This window comes from Leopardus geoffroyi, chromosome B2 (assembly GCF_018350155.1).
Source record: "Leopardus geoffroyi isolate Oge1 chromosome B2, O.geoffroyi_Oge1_pat1.0, whole genome shotgun sequence".
Taxonomy (NCBI): Eukaryota; Metazoa; Chordata; class Mammalia; order Carnivora; family Felidae; genus Leopardus; species Leopardus geoffroyi.
This window is the reverse complement of record NC_059332.1, coordinates 39,063,317-39,072,899: the sequence shown is the minus strand read 5'-3', so window position 1 is coordinate 39,072,899 and position 9,583 is coordinate 39,063,317. Positions and strand designations below refer to the sequence as shown.

The window sequence follows — 9,583 nt, the reverse complement described above, 5'->3', positions numbered from 1 at the left end:
CAGATTTATCCAGCTGAGCCAATCCTGGGCTGCAGAGACACAGCCACATGCCACATGTGCCTCCCTGTGGGTATCTGGGACAGGTGCAAGGGAGGCGTTAGCCACTAGGAGAGAAGAGATGGATTGAGACATTTTCCCTGCCCCTGGATTAACCAGCTAGAGTGCCAGCAGGAATCTCAAATTTTCATTTCTTTCAGTAGGACAGGTACCTCTTGGGAAGCTCAGTAAGGCAGAGCCCAGTCTAGCCTTCCCAGGAACTGGTTGCTGATCCCAGTGGGTAAAGAGGATAACCAAAGGAAGATGAGACCCTGGCCAGACCCCGACCTTCTGATGCTAAGCCCACAGTCAGCCTGGAGTAGGGACTACCTGCCACGTGCCTTGGACAAGTCGCTTTAGACTTCCGGCCCTCAGTGTCCTCCCATGTCAGATGAGGGGTTGCTGGGAGGATCACACAAGGAAAGAGTTGCAAAAGGTGCTGTGCAAACAGCTGGCGCCACCGCACACCTCACGGATCCCTGTGATACTCACGGAAAGTCTAAGCCTGTGTGTGCGCGTGTTCCCGGCGCTCATCTTTCACGGGTCCCCCGCCAGGATGCGGGGCTCGGAGCCGGGCCCCGGGCTGGATGGGCGCGATCCTCCCAGCCCCCACCCCCAGCCCCGGGCCGGCGCGGCGGGTTTGCGTCCTGCAGGCGGCGGGGCTGGAGGCTGCACGGCGCGCTCCGCACGTGAGGCGGCAGCACCGGCGCCGGCTGCAGCGGCGCAGCCCCGGCCGCCCGGCCCGCCTTGCGCAGGGGCAGCCCGCGCCACTCGGTCGCCGAGCCCGCCCTCCCGGCTTCCGGGGCTCGCGGCCCGCCCGCCGCCCTCCCGTCTCTCCGTGCGGAGCCCTCTGGCCGGCTCTCGCCGGCTCCAGGCCACCCCCGCGGGCCGCGCGAATCCCTCCGGTTTCGGCGGCGGTGGAGGTCGGCGCGAAAGGGGGTGCGTTGGGCGGCGGGCCCGGCTCCTGCAGCTCCGCCGGCCACCGCTGGGGGCTGCCGCGCTGGAGAGCTCGGCGGGGACGGTGCGCACCGCCCGAGGTTCTCGGGCGCCTCCGGCCGCTGGGCTTTCTCCACCGCCGGCTCCGCGCTGCCTCCGCAGCCGGCCCGGCTCCCTGCCGGATCCGTGCGTGTGATCGCTGTGCGTGTGTGTGTGTGTGTGTGTCCGGGTGCGCGCGTGTGCGCGCGCGCGGGGGGCGGTGTGCACGCGGGGAGTGCGGGGGAGTGTGTTTGTGTGTGTGCGTGTGGGTGTGAGTGCCTGGCTCTCTCTCGCTGAGACACACACACACACACACACACGCACACGCACACACGCACACCCCGGCTGGCTCGCCTGAACTTGAAGACACCCCACATTCCGAGATGCCCGAGGTCCCTGGGAATGCCCCGGGTTCTTCGATCTGGAAAATCCTACCGGCGTCTTCCTAGGGGGGGGGGAATTATCTTATTTTTGGTTTGGGTTTTTTTTTTGTTTTTTGTTTTTTTAATCTGGAAGAGAAGAGAACAAGTTGTGCTTTTCCCTCCGTTCTTTTCGCTAAATGCTGTGGATATAACTGAATAAGCCGCTCAGGGCTCTCCCCGCGTGGACGTCCGAGGCCACCATCTGCCTGCGTTCGCCGGAGCCGGAGGGCTTAGCTCGAGCCTGTCTCGGGCGGGGAAGGATGCGTGGCCGAGCCGGGGAGCCCGGGCGCCCCGCGGAGCCGGCCTCGGAGCCTCCCAGCCAGGGGTAGATGCTGCCTCGCCCAGGTGAGTGGTCGCCTGCCGCCGCGTCTCCGCGATCCGTTGGGGCATTTGCGGGGAGCTCGGCGCGGGGCTGAACGCGCCTGGGGGAACCGGGAACTTTGCATCCCTTTCTTTCTCACTTGAGGACTCCCTCACCCGGGCAGTCGTGCGGACACCTCTTTTCGCCCATCCTTATCGCGGGAGGTTTCATTTCTTTTTTTGCCCCGGAGGGGGGGGGTGGTGAAACTCTGGCTGGGAGCGGGGAGAATGGGTCCGTGCGAGGCCGGCGAGCAGGAGGGAGAGACGGGAGCCTCAGGTGTACGGCAGCGTTCGAAGCAGGAGGAGAACTTTGCCGCCAGACCACTCTGTTGCATCTCCCCACATGCGAGGCCTGGCTCCAGCTCTTGCTGGGGGCTGGGTCGGACGCCAGGGCTCCCTGCGCTCTGTGGGCTGAGTGGGGTGGGGTAGAGCTGGGTGCAGAGGGGTTGATTCGGCGCGGAGGGAGGGAAGGCAGGCATCATTGCAGTTTGGGGAGGCAGGTAGGGCAGGCACAGGGCCCTATCCTGGCCTCAGGCAGGGAGATCCGGGGGGATTGTGTGTGTGCAGCTTGGGGCATCAGAATGGCATGATGAAGCAATATGGAAACTGGCATTAGCCGTGCCTGGTTGGTAGGTCTGTCTCCCACCTAGCCCTGCCCTGGTTGTAAGGTTGGCCTGAGCAGGAAGGGGGGAGAGGGATGGACTGCTCTGAGGCCAGCAGTGCTGTGCTCTGCACAGACCCGCGGCAGTGACAGGGAGGTGTCCTGTTCATCTGCCCGTCCCTCACCCTAGTACAAAGGACATAGGCAGCAAGTTCGAGGGAGACGGAGCCCCTGAAAGCCGGAGCCTCAGAAAGAATGAGTAGTGAGCCTGAGCGGAGACTGCGGAGGGACTGAGCCAAGCCAACACCAAGTGCAAGCTGAGAATCACAGACACCACAGACAGACAGACACTTGGTGGGGAGAGGGAGCTGGAGTCATAAGCATGGCTGTAGACGCCGACCCCTGCCTTGCCACAGTGGTGTGTGTGTGTGTGTGTGTGTGTGTGTGTGTGTGTGTGTGTGAGGGGGGTGCGCTGTGGCTGCAATGGGCTGATTGGCCTTGTAGGGCTGGGGGGGAGGGTACAGGCTGCTTCTCGAAATTGACCCCTGTGGCTGGGGAGGAGCAAGGCTGGGGAGGAAACTGCCAGCTCTGAGCTGTGAAGTTCCAGAGACCCAGGCGGGTGGTGGGAGGGAGGTTCTGGGTGGGCTGTTGTCCGTGAACGGGGCCCGGTTTGGAACTCATGGTGGGGAGGCCGAGGTGGGGGACCGGGTGTGTGGGTCCCAGGATCAGGGGAGACTGGGAGTGTGGGTCCCCGGTCTTGGGGTTGTGGCCAAGGCTGGTTGCCACCCGTGGCTTCATACAGCCACTGTACAGTGGAGCCTAGCCAGCTTGGGACTTGCGTGTGGGGTACTTTGGAGGCTAGAGGGGGTCAGGGTCACGCAGGGGGGACTGGGAAGCTCGTGTGGGCCTGGTCTTGGACCTGTCAGCCTCCGCGGACCATGCCAGCTGCCCGGGCCCTTCTGCTGACGCTGGAATGTCGTCTTTCCCTTCTGACTCTGGCTGGGATGCAGAGTTCCGTGTCTTTCCTCCCCTCACATGCGTCTGCTCAGGCCCCCTGCCCAGCCCTCGATTTAGAGTTTCTGGTCTAATTCCTGCCCAGGAATATCATTACTTATCTTCCGGCCCTCTCCCTGGGGAATACAAACAGCAAACTTGGCATTTCGGTCTCAGCCTCTGGCGCTGCTTCTCCGGGAGGAGGTCGGCTCCCAGCTGCGGCTCCTGGCCGGCTGGACCGGGTGCCCGGCAGCGGTGGCTGGGGCTCGGGCTCCCTGCTCCTCCCAGGTGCCAGCTCCTTGCCCAGGCCCAGAAATCTGAGCAGCTGGGGAGTGTGCCCTGAGAGAGGGTGAGCAGGGAGCTTCCCTGAGGGGAGACTGAGGAGGAGGAATTGGATGGGGTGGGAAATGCAGAGGAGGTAGGTGGCGCCACTGGGGAAACTGGCTGCCTTTTGGCCACCCAAGCTCTGGTTTGGCTGGAGTGGGAGTCAGCTCTCTTATCTCAGCTGAGGCTCTAAAGTGAAACCAAGCATCCAGGGGTTCTGGCCTCCGCGTGTCAGGCTTGTGGAGTGTCTCCAGCCAGTCTTTCCTCCTTCAGAAAGTCCCCTGGCTGAGGTGGAGATGAGCAGTTATTGGCATCTGGGGCATCCCCATTCTGATGCCAGAGATGTAGAGGAAGAAAACCAACCAGAGATAGCCAAGTGGAATTGGACCCTGGACAGAAGCAACAGCAGTGTGGGTGTTTTGCAATTTTTCTTGGGACACCATTGGTGTTTTAGGGTCCAACTGCTTTGAAGGGATAGAGTTGGCATGCAATGGAAAGCAACCTCCACTTGGAGGGCCTGGGTTCAAACTCTGCCTCTGCCACATCTTTGTTGGCTGACGACTGGAGCCTCCATGTTCTCATTTGGTGAAAGGACATGGTGGCACAATGCCTCATAGATGTGTGATAACCTCATGTTTGTTCTGGTGCCCCCCAAGTCCTGGGTCAGATCTGGAGGAGTGTTTGGTTGGAGGGGGAGGGGGTGCTAATACCCCTGGCTTTCCCCACCCACCTAGCTGTCTGGACAGTACACTGATCTTTAAAAGACTCCAGGAAACCCTCCAGAAAACTTTGGGAATTGATATTCAGAGAGCAAATTTCACCTCTGGGGCTATGGCACCTGCTTCCCTCTTTCTCACTTGCTCCAGACTTTTACAGCCACGCACATTTGCTCAGGAAGCACAGGCTCCGTGTTTTACAAGTGTCATCTGTCACCCTTTCCTGTCCAAGGCTTGAGTGTGAAATTTCTCCCAGAACCCAGCCCCTCCCTTCTCTTCCCTGACTCTGCCTCTGGCTGCCCCCAGAGTGGCCTCCCCAGGATGGGGTCAGGTGCAGACCCAGTGAATGGGCACGGCTTCTGCTGGGGTGTGTGTAGGGCCTGTGATTGGACCTGGGTCCCGTCAGTAGAGTTGGGAAGAGACGCTCAGACCCAGGGTGCATTTAGCAAGGTCTGACTAATGAGCCAACTGGAATAGGACTGGATATGGAGGTGAAACCATAATGAGCATGCCTAAGAAGAGGTGTTGTCAGGGAGCCGGCAGTCAGATATGAAGATGGCAACCAGGAACCGTGGCTATGTCCAGCCTGCTCAGAGCGAGGGCAATCAGGAGGGCTCCTTGGAGGAGGTGAGGATTTCAGGAACAGCAAAAGCCCATAGAAGTTCACAGAAGACAGATTTTGTTTTCTCTGAAATTCTTAGAGGTTCCTGGGGATTTGGGAGGCTTCAGGGGTGGGGGTAGTGAGCAAGCAGAATGGATATTCTGAGAATTTCTTAGGCTATCAGGACCAGCTTCCTGAAGCAATATCTTGGTTGCTTATCATGTGCCAGGCATATGCTAAGAGCTTCACATTATTATCTCATTGAATTCTCCCAATTCTATGAAATCACCACTATTCCCACCTCGACCTTACAGATGAGAACACTGAGGTTCAGAGAAGTTGGGACCTGCCTGGTCGCTAGTACGTGACAGAGCGGTCACTCAACTCTCATGTCTGTCTGACTTCAAAGCCCACAGGACCCAGCTCTGCCCTGTGTTCCCTCCCCTGGAGCCTCGTGCTTCCTTGCCGATGAATCCTGATGAATCAGGATGTTAATGCTTATGGCGTGCATGAATGCACTTCCTACATGGCATAATACCCTTAGCACTCAGGTTTATATTTGTGACCCCTTCCTAAGTCACTAAAATGTCAACTGTAATACTTCTTAGGTACAAGGGCACTGAAAGTGGACTCTATTATATCGGCTTCACGTGGGACTAAGATTAACCAATAAGGTGACAGGCCAGCCAGGTGGGCGCTGTGCCTTCTGGGAAGGCAGAAGAGGGGCATGTGGTCTAGACATTAAGTGGGATCAGTGGCAGGCAGCTAGGAAGGGACACACTGACATAGACATCATTTTTGTAACCTGGCAGCCATCAGGGAGGCGTTGGCCCTGGAGTCTGCAGAAGCCATTTTCCTTAGGCTGATGTTTCTACGCCCTCTTTCCGCTGCTACTGTCTTCAAGGAGCTTTTTAGACACCTTTTTCCTAATTGCACCCCTGCGTGGATTTTAATACCATGGGTGTACCATAGATCTGTTTATATACCATAGGTGTATCTGTGCTTCATATACAAGAAGTAAACTTTTTTGCACCCCTCCCAAGAACAGATTTTTTTCCCCCTTGGGGGCGCTGGTGCCCCCATTGAGAATGCACATTCTAGAGCTAACAGACCAGGATTAGGAAAAAAGCAAAGTGGACTATAATGAGGCTAGAAGAATCCCGGAGATGGTGAGGAGGACAGATTCACTGTGACATGTCGCTACCCCAAGTGTGCTCTGTGCCAGCAGCATCAGCATCTCCAGGGAGCAGACTAGCAATGCAAACCCCATCCTGTCCCAGACCTCCTGAATGCACATCTTCATTTTATCAAGAGGAGAGGTGGCTGCCCCCAAACCCGAGGCTAGTCTTTGAATAGAGGGCCAGAGGAAAAGAGGTGAGAAAGCAAAGAGCGGAGACAGCCACGTGCAGGGTCACTGGCTTGTTCAGCCCCTGAGTCCAAATGGAGCAAGCAAGTTTAGGTCCATGCCTGTCTTGAGCTCTCAGTCTTTACTTTGCCAGGTGATTTCCTTGCACTGTAGCTGCAGGCTGTGTAGAGGGTGTAGGGATCCTGAAGAGGAGACAGGAGGGTGAGCGTGGCCTTACTTCCAGGCAACAGAAGGCGAGCCACCTTTGATTTGAACAGATCTGGACCCGCTTTCTTGAATACCCCGAAGGGCTGAGGCTAATGGGGATCAGACCAGCCTGAGGGACAGACTGGGACTGTAGAGACAAGACTTAGGTTTTAAACTGTGTCAAGTGGATTAAGTAACTAAATGAGCTCTTCTATTGTATCAACTTGCATGAGACAGTCTGCCATAGACCCTGGGTCTCCTTGGGGCGGGGGGTTCCTGTATTCACAGGGAAGTCCTGGAACATGAGAGACTGCCACATCCCAAAGCTGGGCTCTTTTAGAGTTCAGTGCATTTATTATTGGCCTGTCCTGTGTCAGCCCACACACTGGCAGGAGCTGAGCCTCAGTCATTCTGCCCAGACTCCACCAACGTGAGAGAAACGTGGAGCCCCTCTCGAGTCCTCTTTCTCTGGGTCATCTCCCCTCAACCCATCCCTCCCCCTACCCCACTTGGATCTAGGCCAGCATGCAGGGGTCTTCCTTCTTGGCTTAACTCAGTTTCCTAATAACCTTCACTGGGATGCAAATCAGTTTGGTCTTCTGATATCCCCTTCTGTAAGACTTACTTCCTATTCCCTGTCCCCAAAGGTGGCACAGTCCTCACCTTCCCCCTCCTGATCTAGTGCCTGTTGAGGCAGCTTTCGTCAAATAAACTGGGGGAGTGGATTTACTTTGGCCCCCAACTGTGTCTCTGGAGGCTCTTCCTTGAACAACATGGATTTAAACTGTCTAGGTCCACTTGTGTGTGGATTTTTTTCAATGAATATGGTATAGTACTGTAAACATATTCTCTCTTACGATTTTCTTAATAACATTTTCTTTTCTCTAGCTTTACTGCATGAATACAGTACATAATGCATATAACATACAAATGTATGTTAATCAGCCATTTATGTTACCGGTAAGGCTTCTGGTCAACAGTAGGCTATTTGTAATTGAGTTTTGGGAACAGTCAAAAGTTACAGAGAGATTTTGAAAATTTTTTTTTTTAATGTTTTATTCATTTTTGAGACAGAGAGAGACAGAGCATGAACGGGGGAGGGGCAGAGAGAGAGGGAGACACAGAATTGGAAGCAGGCTCCAGGCTCTGAGCCATCAGCCCAGAGCCCGACGCGGGGGCTCGAACTCACGGACCGCGAGATCGTGACCTGAGCCGAAGTCGGCCGCCCAACCGACTGAGCCACCCAGGCGCCCGGAGAAATTTTGGACTATATGGAGAGTGGGTGCCCTTAGCCCCCATGTTGTTCAAGGGTCAACTGTAGCTGTAACTAGGCCATGCTGTTACATGACTCTTTCTGGTCCCCAAAATGGGTGACATATGGTCACTCAGCCCGCAGGACTTGGAGAAGCTTGAGGAGTGAGTTTGGCTCAGACTCCAGCTTGGGTCTCAGAGTCTGATGAGAGAGAGATTGGGAGCCTCCGGGACGGTGGCAATGAGGGTAAAGGCATGCTTGACTTTCTAAGCTCCTGGAAACATCTGGAAATTCCCAACAAGGTCCATGAGGTGAGGCCCCACCATTCCAAAAAGGTATTGAAGATTCCAGGGCAAGCAAAGTTGATGCTTTGATTCAGTGACCCGCCCCCCATTAATGCAGCCACTGTTACACCCATATAGGTCCTCCTGGGACAGAAAGGAAGGAGCCTAAATGGTGACCTGGGGTCATAGGGTTAAAGGTTAGAGGTCCTCTTACATCACAAGTCACCAAGGCTGGGCATGGTGGACAGTGGGGGAACCTGGAACGAGTTTTCCCTTCTACTCTGCCAGGATCTTGCTCAGTGACTTGGGCAGCCTATCTCACTTTCTGTCCTCACCTGTGCGACAGCCTGGGGCTCCTCAAGTGCCTTACAGTCCAGGTATTTGATCCTTTGATTTATAATTCCCGGAACCCGCCTGAGTAAAGATATGTCTGCCGAACCATTCAGGCTCTGGAAGTGACTTGCTCTCCAGCCCCCTTCTCATCCTATTCTCCCAGACAGTGCTGACCTGATGCTTCCCTCAGCTGGGCGCCCCCCGACTGCAGCAGACCTGCCCTGAATCCCGTTACCAGGTTACCATGTTCGGTTTTGAACAGCCAGCATCCCAGGGCGGCATTGTGCCTGCAAGTGTCTCCCTCTCCCACTCCAACACATGTGTGCACACACACTCACACTTGCACTTTATGCACGTGCACACACACCCACAAGCAGACACCCCATGCACACACTCGTTTGTACTCACATTCTCACATACACTCACACATCCCACATGTCCACACACGTATACACACTTCCCCGCATACACACGCATGCATAAATGCATGATGCGCCCATATACGCTCCCATACTTGTATCTCCAAACACGCATGTGCACCTGCACACACACCTGCGGTGCACACATTCGTACACTCTTGCACGCATTCGCACATACCCATGCTCTCTCATGTATAGACACATACACGCACACTAGCACACACTCCCTTTGTCTACTGCTGCCACTTCTCCTTCAAAGACACGGACACATGACATCCAGCCCTGCATAGCACTGGCCACTTGACAAAGAGCATTTCCGTGCGCGGTCTCCTGCGGTCCCTGGGCAGAGTGCGGTTTTGCCCTCCTCCCTCTCTGGGAGAGGAGCCAGGCTCAGACCGGGAGGGCCACAGGGGTAACAGAGCCGGCATGGGAACCCAGACTTGGGATGCCGTGCAAAGGTTCACCATCACAGCAGAGCTGCCATGGCACGCTCACACCCGTCACTGTGCCTGCCGCCCAGCAGCCCTGGGAGACAGGAGGAGCTGTCTGTCCCTGAGGTCCCGGGAGATGCAGACACTGGGCGATAGAGCTGGCACGGGAGCACCCTGTCCTCTCCCGGGACAGAGTGTGGCTGCGTCGGTCTGGTCCTGGGAGCTTGGGTTCACATCAGTCTTCCGGCAATAGACAGTGCCGCCCTGCATCAGCCCTGTGGGCC

General features: G+C 56.4%; 1 protein-coding gene across 1 annotated transcript in view; it reads left to right on the top strand.

Annotated features, from left to right (window-relative positions):
* The first annotated feature begins 734 nt into the window (after nt 1-734).
* LRFN2 (leucine rich repeat and fibronectin type III domain containing 2) overlaps nt 735-9,583 on the top strand; it is a 183,756-nt gene continuing 174,907 nt past the window's right edge. The window contains exon 1 of the mRNA XM_045498093.1: nt 735-1,778. The gene's annotated coding sequence lies outside the window, so the exon portion shown is untranslated. The remainder of the gene's footprint in view (nt 1,779-9,583) is intronic.